Source organism: Nelumbo lutea, chromosome 1 (assembly GCF_056320005.1).
Source record: "Nelumbo lutea isolate HS-2025 chromosome 1, American lotus-T2T, whole genome shotgun sequence".
Classification (NCBI taxonomy): Eukaryota; Viridiplantae; Streptophyta; class Magnoliopsida; order Proteales; family Nelumbonaceae; genus Nelumbo; species Nelumbo lutea.
Genome location: NC_142684.1, coordinates 135,994,821 through 136,011,510, shown reverse-complemented (window position 1 = coordinate 136,011,510; position 16,690 = coordinate 135,994,821).

Genomic DNA, 16,690 nt, shown 5'->3' with positions numbered 1-16,690 from the left:
AAAAATAAAAAAGGCTTCTTACTATGATACCGAAAAGATATGATATCGTAAAAACTTTAGACTTTAAGGTGAAAAATTGGTTTAAAGGTTTCAAGGTGTCATTTTTTTTTCTATTAGTAAAAAAATAAAAACCAAAATAGATATAAAAAGAAAGGGGCTTTTGTATAAAAATTAACAAAGTTACGAATATTGACAAAATCAAATATTTTTGAAAAAAAAATTCAAAACCAGTGAATCGTACAAAAAGCTTATTATTTATGACCAAATTTCCCTTATTAAAATCCCATCCATGGTTTTCAAAACCGAACCAGACTGGAAAAATCGGGACCGGTTCCATTTCCCCCAAAACCGGATTTTCTCAAAAAACCGTTGATTTTGGTCAGCAAACCATTGAACTGGGTGGTTAACCGTTTGAACCATTTTGACCGTTTTCTATTGTTTTTTAAATTTTTAAAAATTTTAAAATTTTTATATTTTTTTGTCAGAATGGGCCGATCATCGACCCGATAACCGGACCCCTAACCGGTTCGGTCTCTGAGTCGATTTTAAAAACCATGACCCCATCTATTAATCATTAGGCCAAACTTTTTTTTTGTTCTTTCATTATCTCTCTTCGGTGTCTTTCTTTTTTTATCTCCCTCCTCACTTTGTTAGACCATTTGTTTATTTTTCTATCATTTTTTTCATATTTTTCTTATATGTTGATATGAAGTTGGAGGCTTCTATATTTGTAGAAAACATGGCTCAAGCTCTTTACAATGGGAAGATAGGACTTGTGTAGCCGACCACAAATATCTCCTGCAAGAATGCCCTCTATACTTCCTAGAGAGTAAAAACCCTAGAAATTCATCATTGTCTTGCAACTTTACGTGTTGTTGTAGTCATGGAGACTGCTAGAACGATAAAAGATGTTTTGCCTCATGAATTCGTGAAAGCGTATGTTGTTCATCTCAAACGATCGGGGAAAATGGAGCTTCCTTGCTCACCAGATTGATATTATGAAACCATCCAACTTGTGTAATGTTGGATGGTTTCTAAATCTATAGAACACCATCCGGTCTTGGGAATCATACAAAACCTTGTGGTTTAATGGGTTCTAGGTGTATTTGGTGGTATAACTACAACTAGATCGTCAGGGGGATAGATGCTTCCAACTATAAATGTGTTAGACAGTTTTGTATGCCCTTAGCTTCAATCTGATTTGATGTACTTTTGACATTTAGTGTAAAAAATAAGGTGCATGTTTGATTCATGTTGTATGGTATGATTCTGTGTAAGACCCTAAAACTAGACACTTAATGAGACTCGTGTTAGATTTAAATGTTCACAACCATTGGATAAGTTTGGGGAGATTCATCCTGCCAAGGCTGATACTGGTGTGCCGCCAAGTGTTAGGATGGCTTGTCTCGGCCACCAGGGTAAGACCCAAGGCACGTGCAGTATGGGATTACTCGAATCCTTGAATCATACCAGATTTCCACTATTGCCATGGACCTTAGAGATAGATGGGCAAAACTGAAAAGTTACACCTGACCCCTAGACTCGATTATGATACTTCACTAGGTGTCGGATTGGGCTATCTTTGATATGCCAATCAGTGAGATCCTTAGCGGGGGTCAAAACTTGGGCATATTGGGGCAGTCTGATGAATCATCTGAGTGGGTGATCATAGTGACAGGATCAGCCCCTTTGTCAGACACAGGTAATGATCGGGAATGCACTCTTTCTGATGGAAACCAAACTGTCGATAATTGATTTCAATCATTGGAATTTTGTTTTTGCAAAATTTATATATATGATATATGTTTAAGTATGGTTTCAAAATGTTTGCAAATGGTTTTAATTCCCAGGATCCATATGAGTAGAGAGTGTAGCACTATTCCTTGCAACCGAGGGAGAGGTCCTCCCTTGTCGGGCAATGCTTGATCATTATGCGCTGAGAGGTTAAGTGTAAGGCCATTTACGATAATACCTGATGGGCGAATCTTGCACCTGCCCACAATTCTTGGGTTTTTATAAGATGGCTTGGCCCATGGACCACTTAGTGTAAGTGTTGGGCCCATAGGGTCCATGTGATGGGCTCAGGGGTTCACTGGGCTTCTCAGTGAATTCAACTAAGCCTTGTAATAAAGGCTGGGCCGAACCCATGTGGCTGGTGTGTAGATCAATGCTTGGGTCCCATGCCATACAAAGAAGCCCAACTGGGCAACAGATTGGAAACCAATTGAGCACTGATTACTTAATGGGCCAAAATCCCATTCGGACTGGGCTGATATGATCACCCACTTATGGGGCGGATCTGAGATTAAGGTTAGCAAAAGGATTGGGCCTTAACATAATCCACTCCAGGAGACCAAATTTGAATCAGATTTGAATATGGTAATCTCCTGATAAGATTAGGAGTAAGCTAACCTAATCTGCAGATAGGATTAAGATCATCCCCTATCCAGATACTGATTTGGATTGGGATAACTCCTAATAGGATTAGGAGATTTTTTAATCAAGAAGAAAGAGGAGAAATCCTAAGAGGAACAACAGGATTCGAACCTAGGATTTTGAGCAAGAAAACTTACTGCGAATTGAGATAGGATCTCATACACTCGAGAGAGAAGAGAAGCAATCTTTGTCATCTTCATCTCATACACTCGAGAGAGAAGAGAAGCAATCTTCGCCATCTTCATCTCAGGAGTTCTCCAGTCGCCGCCATTCTCTGAAAAGATTCGATCTTTAAAGAAAATAAATCAAGAAATTAGTTATTGATATCAGTTTTGAAGAAGGAACTGAAAAGATTCGGTGCTTAGTGTTTCCAGAGGATTCTTGTGAAGGATTCAGTGTGTAGGACGCACTCTGCTGGTTCCGTTCCACACATTGCTGTATCATCTTCAGCAGGAGCGGATCTTGGTGTCCTCTTTGGGCATGAACACCAACTTTGGGAAATACTGCTTCTTTTGATCAGGTATATTTCCTCCCTTGTCTTTTGGTTCAGATCTGGTTCGATTATGGTTCAAGTAGGATCCTTGAATATTATATTCTAAATTTAGGGAATATGATTCCCAGTTAGAAGAAGATAGAAAAATTTTTGAAATTCTCCCACCCATTCCCCAACCCTTTTTGGCGTCCATACGATGGATCCTACCATTCTTTCAAAATGATGTTCCAAACTTGCAAGCAATCATCCAATCTTTTCAATGTCTTATGGTTTTTAAATCTTTAGTACACTATCCGGTCTTCCCCACACCAGATGGTCTATGCATCTATGAAAATCACCTGTATAATTGATTATTGTAACTAGGGGTAGGTTCTATCTAAAACCAACCTTAAACTGACCCTATCCAATTTGTTAAAGGTCCTTTGCTGTTGATAATTGTCTAGATTAATAAATTGTATCACAGTCCTATTTGAATAAAGCGTCAAGTTTTGCATTTGATAGGGTCATTAACTTTGGCATGGCCACTCGAACTTCTGCTGATATGATGACACTCACTACAACTGCTGCAACATGTAACGTATTACATCCAATCTTACTATCATTCAAGCTCTTCAGTTCAGATTGACATGAGCTACAAGCTGATTAGTAGAAGCCAAAACTTGGATTACTCATCCATTCAATGCATCTCACTCCTCAGTGATAAAACCAGACTGAAGTGGGTGCTTTAAGTCTGAATTATGCCACAGATTTGAACAGTAGTAATTGAACTATTTCAATATCCTGATTATTGTTCTAAGCTTGAAATCTGGTGCATCACGAACAGTAAGGCATTCACATAGACTGATAGAAATTTGTGTTTATGTGCATTAATTCTCCATGCATATACATTAAGTAGACGTAGTTGAATCCATAGAAGCACTCCACGCATGCAAGTATATGCCTAGTTTCTTTCATTTAACCAAGGTTTTGTTTTTTCTATAATTTGATTGCTTTGTAGTTGTTGTAGTTGCTAATCTGGGTATTGACGCTACTAGGTATAAGAGGAGTTGCAATACTTAAATCAAGAGCTACAGCTGATACATGCTTCTCAAGGGAAAAAGAAATGCTTGCCCGAGGGACCCAACTATCAGTGTGCACATCGTTCGGTGAGCAAGAGACTATTTGAATGAAAGAGAGAGAGAGAGAAGGTTCTTAGTTGTTGATAATTTCTATGGATTTCATGCTGGGCGTACACAATTTAGGTTGGTATGCATCTACATCAAGAACAATAAGCTCATCCATAGACTGCTGGGAAAGTAGACTGGGAAAGAAATGCCTAGGAGGATTTCTAACAACTTCTAAGGAGTGTAAGATCTCTTCACCTTTATAGCATGTTTATATGTATGTAATTTGTGTCTGATAGAATGCATTTTACTATAGAAATGGTGCCCTCTTTTAGATTAATTTATTATTTGATTTGTTTAGTTTTCTGCTCTGTCCAATGTTGTTCTTATTGTTCAGCCCAACTCTACTTGGGTTTTCACACTCATTTAGTTAATTTTCTCAGACAAGATTATCAATGTGATGGAGGAAAGAAAGGAAGTTCAAGGTTTCTACTGGCTAAGCCTTAATACCAAGTGGAGGCAATATCTATTTATTGTTCAAAGATGAGAAGCAATGTAATGTCTGGCAATCAACCACCTCGCACCTGTTGCATAACCAGAAATGCCATTGGTGATCAATCCCATCAAAGAACGAGATCTGTCTTTCCATTGTTACATATAAATAACATAGATTTGATTTGCATTGGAGAAGCAGAAACCTCTCCTCACAGAATGTGAGCTATATGAATAGAAGTGCATGTATGTAAGATATGAAACAATATTTGGACATATATATGAATAGACGTCCACGGACATATATATGATCATAAAAGTATTCAACTAATTAAAACATTTCAGATTGAGAGGATAATGTAGGGAGAGAGCTGTAGACTTTATGCAATGGATGCATTGCCTTGCTGTTGCCAGTCTTCTCTTGGATATGTGGGTAATACATTGGACCAAATTTATATGTGTTAATTGTATTATTTATGATATTAATTTGGAAATTGTAATATATTTTTAACATATTTGTGTATAAATACAGTTGGGATGTAATTCAACAACCGTTTACAAATATTTATGAGAAATGTATATTCAATTGTAGCCACTTTACTATTAGCAACAATTGACTTAATTGCTGTGTATGTAACCTTAAGGTAACAGGTTCTTGATTGTTGTTAGTTCAACAACAATTCATAAAAATTGTTGACATAAATATTTATAAGTAACAATTGTTCAGTTGTTGCTAATGTACAATTGGAAACAATTAACTTGATCGTTATATAAAGAACTTTGGGGCAAATTTATAATTAGCAACAACTAACATAATTGTTAGGGATGATACCATTAGGCAACAAGTAATCGGTTGTTGCTAAAAAACTATGTAGGTAACCGTTTTTATATATTGTTGCTAAACAATTTGTTTGGCGATGGTTTTAAATGGTTGTTGCAAAACATTATTTTTGTCAACAATTGGACTCTGTTGTAAAAAACATATTTCGCAACACTTGGTTGTTTTAAAACACTTTTAACAATAGCTTCGCTAGCAACAGTTGGTTTAGTTGTAAGTAAAACATTTAGCAACAGTTCTTTTAGTTGTAAGTAAAACATTTAGCAACAGTTTTTTCTATATTAAAAACAATATTTGAACCATTGCTAAATGTCAATTTTCTTGTAGTGGTAGGGTCTAGTTCCAAATTCTTAGAATCAACCCCTAGCCAAATCAATGGTTTATCCTACCCGAACCGACCCAATGAATTAGCTTGGTTGGCCTTGGTGGAATTGGCATTGGAGTCGAACTTGCCCTAAATAAACTTCAAAATATTTTTAAGAATGTGAACATTTTAACTTAAGCACTCATTGTTACAAAAGCCATGGTTTCACTCAACCATTGAGTTACTTAAGTAATTTGATAATTTGTTTTTATTTTAATACTTGAATGTGTATAATAAATAATATAAAAGGTAATTTATAAAGTTTAAATTATAATATGATAAATTTTGAGCCATATATTAATATATTATAATAATCTACATATTAAGTTACTCAATTTAATCAATAAACATAATATAAGTTTTAAATTATAAATTATCATTATTGAAAACCAACTTTTTAAAGGACATGTTTCTTTTTTTTTTTTTTAAGAGGGAGAGTAAAAAAAGAACAGGTTCCATGGGTAAACCCTAGAATTGACCCCAGAACCGTTAAGGCCACAATCAACCTTAGAATCGATCTTTACAGGGTAGGTTCTGGTTCCAAAAACTTGGCACCGACCCTATAGGGTAGGTTCCAGATTCTACCATGGAACCGAACCGAACCGACCCATGCTCACTTCTAATTGTAACTATAATTGATGACTCAAAATTGTAAGCAACCATCTAGCATGTATAATGCTGAATGGTTTCTAAGTTTGTAAAACACCATCCGGTCTCTATTATACTAGATGGTCTGTACAATTGTGAGAATCATATAAAACTCTGTGGCCTATTGGGTTTTAAATGAATTTGAGAGTGTAAATACTATTTTGTCACATGAGTGATATATATTTGCAATCACAAATGATGATTCAAAACTACAATTAACCATCCCGTATTTGTAATATCGGATGGTTACCAAGCCTGTAAAATACCATCCTATTGTCAAGTCGTTAATTGTGTGTCTAAATTTTTCCATGCAATAATGCATAAGTGAAGTGATTTCTCGTACCAAAGTTTTAGCGACCTGTTTGACCTGTATGGATGCCATTTTTAAGATTTCTACAAGAATTTATGCTAAAAGTGGAATCCAACAAGAGTGGTTTTTACCAATGAATTCAATATCAAATGGGACCTCTGTCAATACAAGGTGGTGGTGGGATTTATATTCCATTAAAAAGTTAGAAACAATGAACACATAGATAGAAAGAGAGAACGCCCTCAACTATAGAACATGTTATTTCAATGAAAATGGTCCTTTGAGCGTATAGGGGCGAGCTAAGAACCAACAGAGGCATGGAAAAATGGCACAAACTCCCTTTTTGCTTTTGTTCTTTTGGATTGAGATGCCAATAGAGGCATGAAGTAGGTTTGCTTATGGGAGAGATAGATTGGAGGTTGGGGGAGAGAGGTATAGAAAATAGTGAGAAGAATCAGAGAGATAAAGATTGATGGTGCACGATCTAGAAACTCCTATTTAGAGAATGATCTGGACCTTAGTTGTGTAGCGAGCTGGACCAAGCTGCAAGACAGAGGATTAGAGCACCCGGGGCGGTTAACCCGACAAGGTCGCTACGATGCTTAAGTCAGTACCATGTTGTGATTGCGAGCTAGAATTTGAGTGCTAGAGAGCTTGAATGCAAGCACCTGGACCATGGAGGTGTTGACGCCTTTATATAGCCAAGTTATTGTGGGTTTCCCATAACAATTCCGAGATCTGCAGCCTAAATGGGCGAGATCCATTCCTACTTTAGTCGGGGAGTAACGTATCAGTCAATGAACTTCATTATCACCATCTGATTCGGACGGGAGAAGATAAGGCTTGCCGTTATGCGGTATGATCCTGCAATATCCAAAGTCTGTCAGGAAGCTACTGTGATTTATTACGTGTCACTTCGGTTCCTAGGCCCCGAACTCCATTAGCAACCGAGGTGAGCTGTTGCCGAATTGACTTTACGCTGAGCTCTGCATAGCATTGACTAGGCTCCCCTTCTTGTTGAGTTGTCATCCTACGTGAAAATTGCGTCCACGTGACTTTTATTTACTAGGTCATGCCAAATTACTCCACATCAATTGCCCCCCACTCCTCGTGGCAGTGGTCCTAACTTGGCGTGGGGAGTTCACAACAAGCTTAGGTGGATTTGGCACGAAATCTAGGTGATGCGGAGGGGGAGCCACTGGTCTGACCCGTTCAACCATTCGGTTCAACCAAGAAGTAACCAAGATCGCAAATGTCAAGCTGTTTATAGACTTCGCGGACATCAAAACACGCGCTAAATCGATTTCAACCTCGGGGGTTGTGCAACCGATTTCCCTAGGAGCTGTCGGATCATATTGATCTTGACCGTTGATTCTCATATATACTTGCTATAGGGGCCAAAGGGCCCATTTTCTTTGCCACAAGTTCGCAAATCCACAATCTTTGAGGTCGCGCTCAAGTCTTCCAATTCAGTATCACCCTTTTATGGGTCCGAGGTCACCTCATTTTCTTCGGTCTTCCTTTTGGTAAGTCCACCTTCCTTTGCTTTTTCCTTTTGATTTCGTTGTCATTTCCTTTAATATGTTTAGCCTTAGCTTAGATAGTCTTTTAGACGGGAGCGGCGAGTCCGCTAGGGCCGAGGTGGGTACCTCGGCTTAGACCGTAGATCCTCATCCTACCGAGGTGGTCACTTTAGGACAGGACATGGTCCTCAATCTGCCCAAGGTGAACTCACCTTGGCGAGAGCGAGAGGCCTCTAGTAAATCAGCTTCCACCTCACACCGAGGTCGGCTGCCAGACAACTTCGGTCTGTCGATAATGACGGTGGACATGCTCCTAGCCTTAGTTGCTCGGTACAGATTCCCGAATAACCTTGTATATAGCATCCCCTTAGGCAACTTTCCTTGGGATCATGATCACAACGAGATCATGATCTTCGAGGAGCATCTCATAGCCGGTTTGCATCTTCCACTTCACCCTCTTATAATCGAGATCGTTAAATTCTTTAACATTACCATAGACCAGCTACACCCAAACTCTATCTATAATATCGTAGGGACCATTTTTCTTTTCCATGATTACAACCGTCCCCTTGACCTCGACGTCTTCTCTTCGATCCATAACGTTAAGAAAAACTCGTCTTGCGTTCTGCCCGAGCACAGGCGAACTTACTACTTGTCACCTTGTTCCGGAAACAAACTGTTGCATGAGCTCCCTAATAAGGTCCCGACCTGGAAGAGGCGTTACTTCATGGTCTACAACACCGAGGAGGGCCCTTCCCGACTCACTGGAGGGCAGCCGTCCAGGACCCCAGCGTGAGACTGGACCTGAAGACAAGGGAGGAGGTCCAATCTTGGGCGGGGCTCGACCTGAAGTTTGAAAACTTCGTGACTGAGGAGAAGCTCGTATAGGTTGACCTAAGTCCTCCTGGTAGGTCTCTATTTGTTGTACTTTTTCTATTCGTTTTACTTGGTACTATATCTGACTTAGCTCATTTTTATCGCAACTGCCATGGACGACATCCCCGCCGATGAGCTCTTTGGGAGCATGAAGAAGGGGAAGAAAAAGAAGAGAGCCTCCAAAAAGGCTCATGTCGAGACTGAAGCAACCACAACTGAGGCTGCCATTACTGAGCCCGAGCACCCACCAATTGCCGAGCAACCTTCTGTAATCGATCTGGTCGAGGAGGACTCGAGCAAGGCCACCCCACCCCGCATGCCCAAGGAGGTTACGTCTTCAGAGCCCGTCCTAGCAACTGCCACTTCTTTGGGCAGCAATGCTCTAGTTTGGAGCATTTTGACTCTGAAGTTTGGCCTTCTCAAGAGCAAGGATACGGTGTTCACTGAGGAGATCGCTCGTTGGGCCGACTTGCAAGTTGCTTAGCTTGGGGCCCGAGCGGCCACACACTGTATGGTGGTATGTTCTTGAACTTGTCTTTCAAATTGTCTTGTACTTAGATTTTTTGTACACCGATATCCATTTTCTTCTCTTGGCAGGTGAACTCCTCCATCCACACCTTGGCTTATCAATCTGAGGTGAACCCAAAGCGGGCTTTCGAAGCCGAGGAGTCTTATCGAAATGCCCATGCCGAATTGAACTTAGCTCGCAACGAAATTAACCAACTGAAGAACAACGCGCGAGCTAAGAAGGAGTTGCTAACTCTGCTGATGTCAGAGAAGAAGGAGCTAGAAGAGTGTGAAATGACATTGAAGAGGGAGATCGAGAACCTCGAGGCCCATGTGAAGGAACAAACTGAACTACTGCTTCAGGCGATGGAGGAGGCCAAGGTTAAGGCAGTTGAGGAGTACAAGTCCTCAGTGGAGCTTCAGGAAAGGCTGGTCAAACTGAACTATTGAATTTTTCCACCTTGACTTCAACGCCATAACCACGTTGAAGATCACCAAGGAGATGACCATCAAAGTTCCAAAAGATCCGGACTCCAAAGCGAAGAGTGATGATGACCTGCTTGATGACAAGGAAGAGGAGACTGGTGCTGGCGAGGACCGTATGGAGATAGATCCTCCTGCCAAAGCCTCCAATAAGGATGAAGAGCCCCAAACAGATTGAAGCCTCTTTTCTTGGACCTCCCCTCCTTTTGTAATGCTCAATGTTCCGAGCCTCCGAGCTTGGTCAGTTGGAATCTTTCTCTTTCTTGTTTTGTACTTGAAGTTCTTTATCAATGAAATACAAGTGTTTTGCAATCTTTGTGTGCCAATTTTCTAAGTGTAGATTCTCGAGCTAGCGAGCTCGACACTAATAGGAATAATCTAATCGCCTTTCTATGCCAGGGTGAACAGACACTATAGGGTACATACCCGACCTGTCTGTGACTGGGTCACTTTGCTTTGCCTATGCCAAAGCGACTGGATTTTAAGTTGCCTGTGCCGAAGAGGCAACTAGGACTTATCGTGCTAAGGTCTGTTATCAGCTCGACACCATAGCCCTTAGGCTTCTGGGAGTGTCTTATGGTCCTCTCTCCAACTCGTCGTCTATTTGACCAGTTTGGTGATTTCATGAGTGACTTATACTTGGAGTTGTGGATTCATACATAGTATCTTCTTAAGTTGTCGATGTTCCATGCTCGAGGTACTAGCTTCCCTTCCAAAGTCTCAAGCTCATACGTGCCTTCCCCGTACACCCGTCTTATATGGTACGAACCTTCCTATTTCAGTTTGAGCTTACCCACACTAGACTCAGGTACCATAATACTGTACACCCATCTTGACCCGAGCATTATAATATCGAGCTACTTTCTACTGGTACGTCGTAGCTTGGATGTAGGCCAGGTCTCGTACCTTTTCTACAAGGTCTAGGTTGGTACGGAGCTCATCATTATTTGTTTCCTCATCATAAGCCTCAAGGCACAATGTGGGCACTTCAATTTCTGCTGGGATCACCGCTTCTGTACCATATGTGAGGTTAAAGGGGGTCTCACCTGTCGTTGTCTTGATGGTAGTCTGGTAGGCCCAAAGAACACTAGGTAGTTTGTCCACCCACAACCCTTTAGCTCATGCAAGACGAGCTTTCAACCCACGAATGATGGCTCTGTTCGTAACTTCGGCTTGCTCGCTTGCTTGTGGATGTTCTACCGATGTGAAGTTATGTTGAACCCCTATATCAGTGCACCTGTTCTGAAATTTATTATCTTTAAATTGCTTCCCATTATCCGAAATCAAGATTTTGGGGAGTCCGAAATGGCATACGATGTTTTTCCAAAGAAATTTTGCACGTTCCGAGCTATAATGCTTTCTAGCAGTTCGGCTTCCACCCACTTCGTGAAGTAATCTACCGTCATGACTAAGAACTTCCTTTGTCCGGTTGTCAGCGGAAATGGACCGAGGATGTCGATTCCCCACTACGCGAAGAGTTACGGGCTAGTAACATACTTTAAGTCGGTAGCAGGTTGATGGAGGATGTTGGCATGCCTCTAACATCTGTCGCATTTCTTGACGAGTTCGAGTGAGTCTGCTTTCATTGTGGGCTAATAGTAGCCCTGCCTTAATGTCTTTTGGGCAAGGGCCTACCCCTAGGTGTACTTCTCATAGACCTTCATGGATATCACGAAGTACAAGCTCAGCTTCTATGGGCTGCAAGCAACGTAGGTAGGGGAGCGTGAATGATCTCTTATACAGGTGTTCATCTATGAGGACATACTTGGTCGATTGTTGCTCTACCCTCTGAGCTGCATTGCATTCTGCAAGTAGGGTCCCATGGAACAAATAATCAACAAGCGGGTTAATCCAGCTCGGTTCCACTTGCAACATGGGAGCGGCCTCTTTTGCCCCCTTGAGAACTTTAGGCTGAGGTAGGCCCTCTATGTACATAGTCCGCATAGTGTTGTCGCTTGTACTTGCTAGTCATGACTGGGCGTCGGCCTCGACATTCTCGGACCTGGGGATTTGTTTGATAAAGTAGGAATGGAAGCTCGGCATGATCTCTCTGACTCTGGTTAAGTAGGCTGCCATGGTCAAGTCACAAGCTTCGGAGTCGCCATTGACTTGGTTAACTACTAGTTGAGAGTCACTACAGACGATGAGGTGCTTTGTTTCCATCTCCTTTGCTAAGTTGAGTCCAGCAATTAGCGCCTCATACTCCGCCTCATTGTTCGATGCCTCGAATCCGAACCGGAGAGCATACTTAAGCTTCACTTTGTTCAGGCCGTACAATATCAGTCCTGCTCTGCTTCCTCGTTGGTTAGATGAGCCATCGACATGGAGGATCCAGGGCTCCTCATCCCAGGTCGGTACTACTATGACCGGGACCGGTGTCGTACTAGTTAATGCCTTTAATGTGCAAATGGGCTCAGTCAGTTCAGGGGCCGGTGCGCTGAACGTGCATTCTACTACGAAGACTGCCAAGACTTGGGCTTTGATCACTGGTCATGGCTCGAACCAGAGGTCATATTCGCTGAGCTTCATGGACCACTTTGTCAACCTCCCGGACACCTCGGGTTTAAGTAAAATGTGCCTCAGAGGTCTATCCGTAAGGACAACAATGGTATGGGTTTGGAAGTAGGGGCGTAACTTTTGAGCTACTACCACTAGCGTGCACACTAGCTTCTCGATGTCGGGGTATCTTGTTCCTACGTTCTGCAGTACCTTACTTATGGGCAGTTTGAACCCATTCTACCTCCCTAATTAGTACCGAGTTGACTACTTCATCACTTGCAGAGAGGTACAACTTCAAAACATCACCTTCCTCAGGTCGGGTTAAAACTGGGGTGGTACTTAGATACCTTTTGAGCTCGTTAAACGTGAGCTGACATTCTTCAGTCCATTCAAAAGTCTTAATCTTTTTAATGGCTTTAAAGAAGGGGAGGCATCGACATGCTAACTTAGACATGAAACGGCTTAGGGCTGCCCAACCAGTCAGCCTTGGACTTCTTTTATTTTTTGAGGTGGACTCATGTCCATAATTGCCTTTATCTTTTATGTGTTGGCTTCGATACCACGCTGGTGGACTATGTAGCCTAAAAATTTTTCCGAAGTGATTCCGAAGACACACTTATTCGAATTTAATTTCATATCCTATTTTCTTAAAATTTGGAAAACAACGTCTAAATCATTAATTAAAGATTCAGAGAACTGAGTCTTTACAACCATGTCGTCAACATAACACTCCACTTTATTGCCAATTAAAGGGTCAAAAAATTTATTTATAAGTCGTTGGAAGGTTGCTCCAGTGTTTTTCAAACCAAAGGGCATAACTTTATAGCAGTATAGCCCTAGTTCAGTTACAAAGGCAGTTTTGTCTTGATCACCCGCGTCCATCCTAATATGATTATAGCCAAAGTAGCGTCCATGAAACTCAACAACTCGTGCCCTGAAGTCGCATCTACCAAGCGGTCAACTCTGGGTAGGTTAAAGCAATCCTTTGGGCAGGTTCTGTTCAGGTCAATGTAGTCGACGCACATGTGCCACTTGCCATTGGCTTTCTTCACGAGCACCGGGTTTGTGACCCAACTCGGGTAATGGACCTCCCTGGTGAAATCTGTAGCGAGGAGCATCCCGACCTCCTCATCGACTACCCGCCACCATTCTGGGGCGAGGTTGCGCTTTCTTTGTTGGACTGACCTAACTAAAGGGTCCACATTCAGTTTGTGAGTTATGACACTAGGGTCAATTCCGGGCATTTATGCCGCAAACCAGGCAAAAACGTCTAAATTGTTAAGTAGAAAACTTACTAGTTGATTTCGAAGCAGTTCGCTTATGAGTGCTTCGATCTGGAGAGTCTTGGCCGGTTTGGTTTCGAACACTGGTATGTGGACCGTCTCTTTCATCGGGGCAGCTCGTTCCTCGTTGTAGTCTGTCGGTCGTTCCAATTCCTCTACTATCTTTGCTTTTCTTTTGAGAGCAGCCACATAACACCTCCAGGACTAGAACTAGTCGCCTCGTACAACTCCCACTCCACAATCTGTTGGGAACTTCATTATGAGGTAATAGGTTGACACTACTACGTGTAAAACATGCGTAATAGGCTGACCTATGATTCTATTGTACGGGGATGGAGTAGTGACCACCAGGAATGTGTGCTTGAACCGGACAATATTTGGCCACGTGCCCACCTCCACTAGTACTATGACACGACCTACAGGTCTAACTTCTTCTCCGATGAACCCTACTAGTGGGGCTTCTGCCGGCGTTAGGTCACTATGTTGTAATTGTAGCTTGTCAAAGGTTTCCTTGAAGAGGATATCCTTCGAACTACCTGAGTCCACCAATATCCGCTTTACTTCAAAGTCATCAATGACCATCTTCACGACCAGGGCGTCGTCATGAGGATACTGAATCCCGCGGGTGCCGTCCTTGGTAAAGTAGATCGGTTCTTCAATTCGAGGTTGTTTGGGAGGGTTCTTTGCTCCGTGCTTTAGCTCTCGGAATGATGTTCTCCCAGCCGCCACCGTGCACCCCGCTATAATAGATCCCCCGGTGATCATATTAATCACTCCGCAGATCGGTTTCTCTTTTGGTAGCGGGCGAGGTGGTTGTTCGTTCTGTCCGTTACTCTCTGGGGCATCTTTTTTCCGTTCTTGTCGGTTCCCCTGTTCCTTTTTTTCATGTAGAATGTACTTTTTCAAGTATCCATGACGAATAAGCTCTTCAATTTTGTCGTGGAGGTTTCTATAGTTTTATGTGTTGTGACCGTGGTCTCGATGAAAGTGACAATAGACGTTCAGGTTCCTAGTTGTTAGGTCTCCGCGAAGTCTAGGTGGCCATCTGATAATAGAGGAATCCTTTATTGCCATTAGGATCTCTCCTCGCTTCGTGTTCAAAGGGGTGTAGTTCATCCTCTCCATTGGAGGGGTCCTGGAACGCCGACCCGACCTGTAACTTCGTGAGGGGGATTTGCTTCTTTGCTTGGGGGACTTACTTTTCTTTCTTTTCTTGTTGCTCATCCCCTCTTCCTCCCTCTTCCTTTTATCTCCTAGCTGGTTGTCAGTTTTTTGGTTTATTTCCTCTTCAGTGCTGATAAACTGGTCTGCTAACTAGAGGAACTCGGTGATATTTTTTGGTTTGTTGGGTATAACGTGCCACTTGAACTCTTTATGGGTGATGCCTTTGCGTGCTGCGGTGAGATGTACTGATGGGTCAAGGTTCGGTATTTGCAAGCATGTCTTGTTAAAGCATTTGATATAGCTGCGGATTGACTCTCCCTCCCTTTGCACCATGTTCAAAAGGCTCTCCTATGACTTCGGGAACTTCTTACTAGTGATGAAGTGGGTCGTGAACATGTTTGCGAACTGCGCCCAACTTCCGATGGAACCCGGTGTCAGGTTTCTATACAAGGTCCAAGTTACTCCTTTGAACATGGTAGAGAAAGCCACGCACATACAAGCCTCATCGGCCCCGGCGAGGTGCATTTGGGATTGGAACGTGTCCACATGATCATTGCGATCAAAGGACCCATCGTACTTGTCTAGTGGTGGGACCTTGAAATCTTTTGGCATGGGGGCTGCTAGGAGCTTGGTTGTTAGGGGAGAAGGCCAGCTCAAAAGAGTAGACATTGTTCCTGTGGCCACCGAGCTCATCTCCTCTCTTTCCCAACCTTGGTTGGGCTTTGCTGCTGGATCATTCTTGCTAATGAACGGCGAGTCTTGCGACGTCACCGTTGCTGCTTCTTAGGTGGAGTGACATTTGTACTCCCAGCCTCCATGTTGTTAGGCACTTCAATCTTACTTTGAATAGTAGGGCGAGCTGGTTCGGAGATTCTTCTCGCCGCCTCCTCTTCGTCATGTGTTCGATGTTGGCTGCTGCAAGGAATTAAGTGGTCTCTCTTGGAGCCCGCACCTCAGACCTCGGATCGGTGCTCCACGTGGGAAATTTGTTGGTTGTGCCTCTCAGGCTGGTTAGGTTCGGGTCTATTCCTCAGGCTTTCTCTTTGAGAGACAGGGGGTACGTCGGTCGCCTATAACACCCTAGGGCGGGGACTGGCACTGGTTGTTCGTCAGCTGGTTTGGTTGCAGTGGTGGGAACTGCTGCTGATACTACTGATAAAAGTAATATTGCTAAAACTGATGAATCTGCTGCATCTGAATCTGCATCGTTTGGACGCTCTGAACGAGGTTGCTGAACTGGGAGTGTCCAATCCCAGGGGGAATCACGGAAGGCTTTGAGAATGTGGTGCTCACCTGGGGGAGCAGGACACTCACCTGTTGGGCAGCGTGGGATGTAGACATTGATGGGACTCCAGATATGGTCAAAGGAATGGCGAACTGGCCGATTGTCACCAAGGGTCCTTGGGGAGCGACTATCTGCTCCTCTTGCCCCCTTGTGATGTTCATGTTACCCTTACCGTTGTGGTTGGAAGATGCCATTGAGGTTGAGATTGAGTTTGAAACTGTAAAGAGATTGGGATGACCTTTCGATCATGTTCCCATAGACGGTGCCAATTGATGGTGCACGATCTGCAAGCTCCTAGCTGGAGGATGATCTGGACCTTAGTCGTGTAGCGAGCTAGACCAGGTTGCAAGACCTTAGAGCACCTGGGGTAGTTAACCCGACAAGGT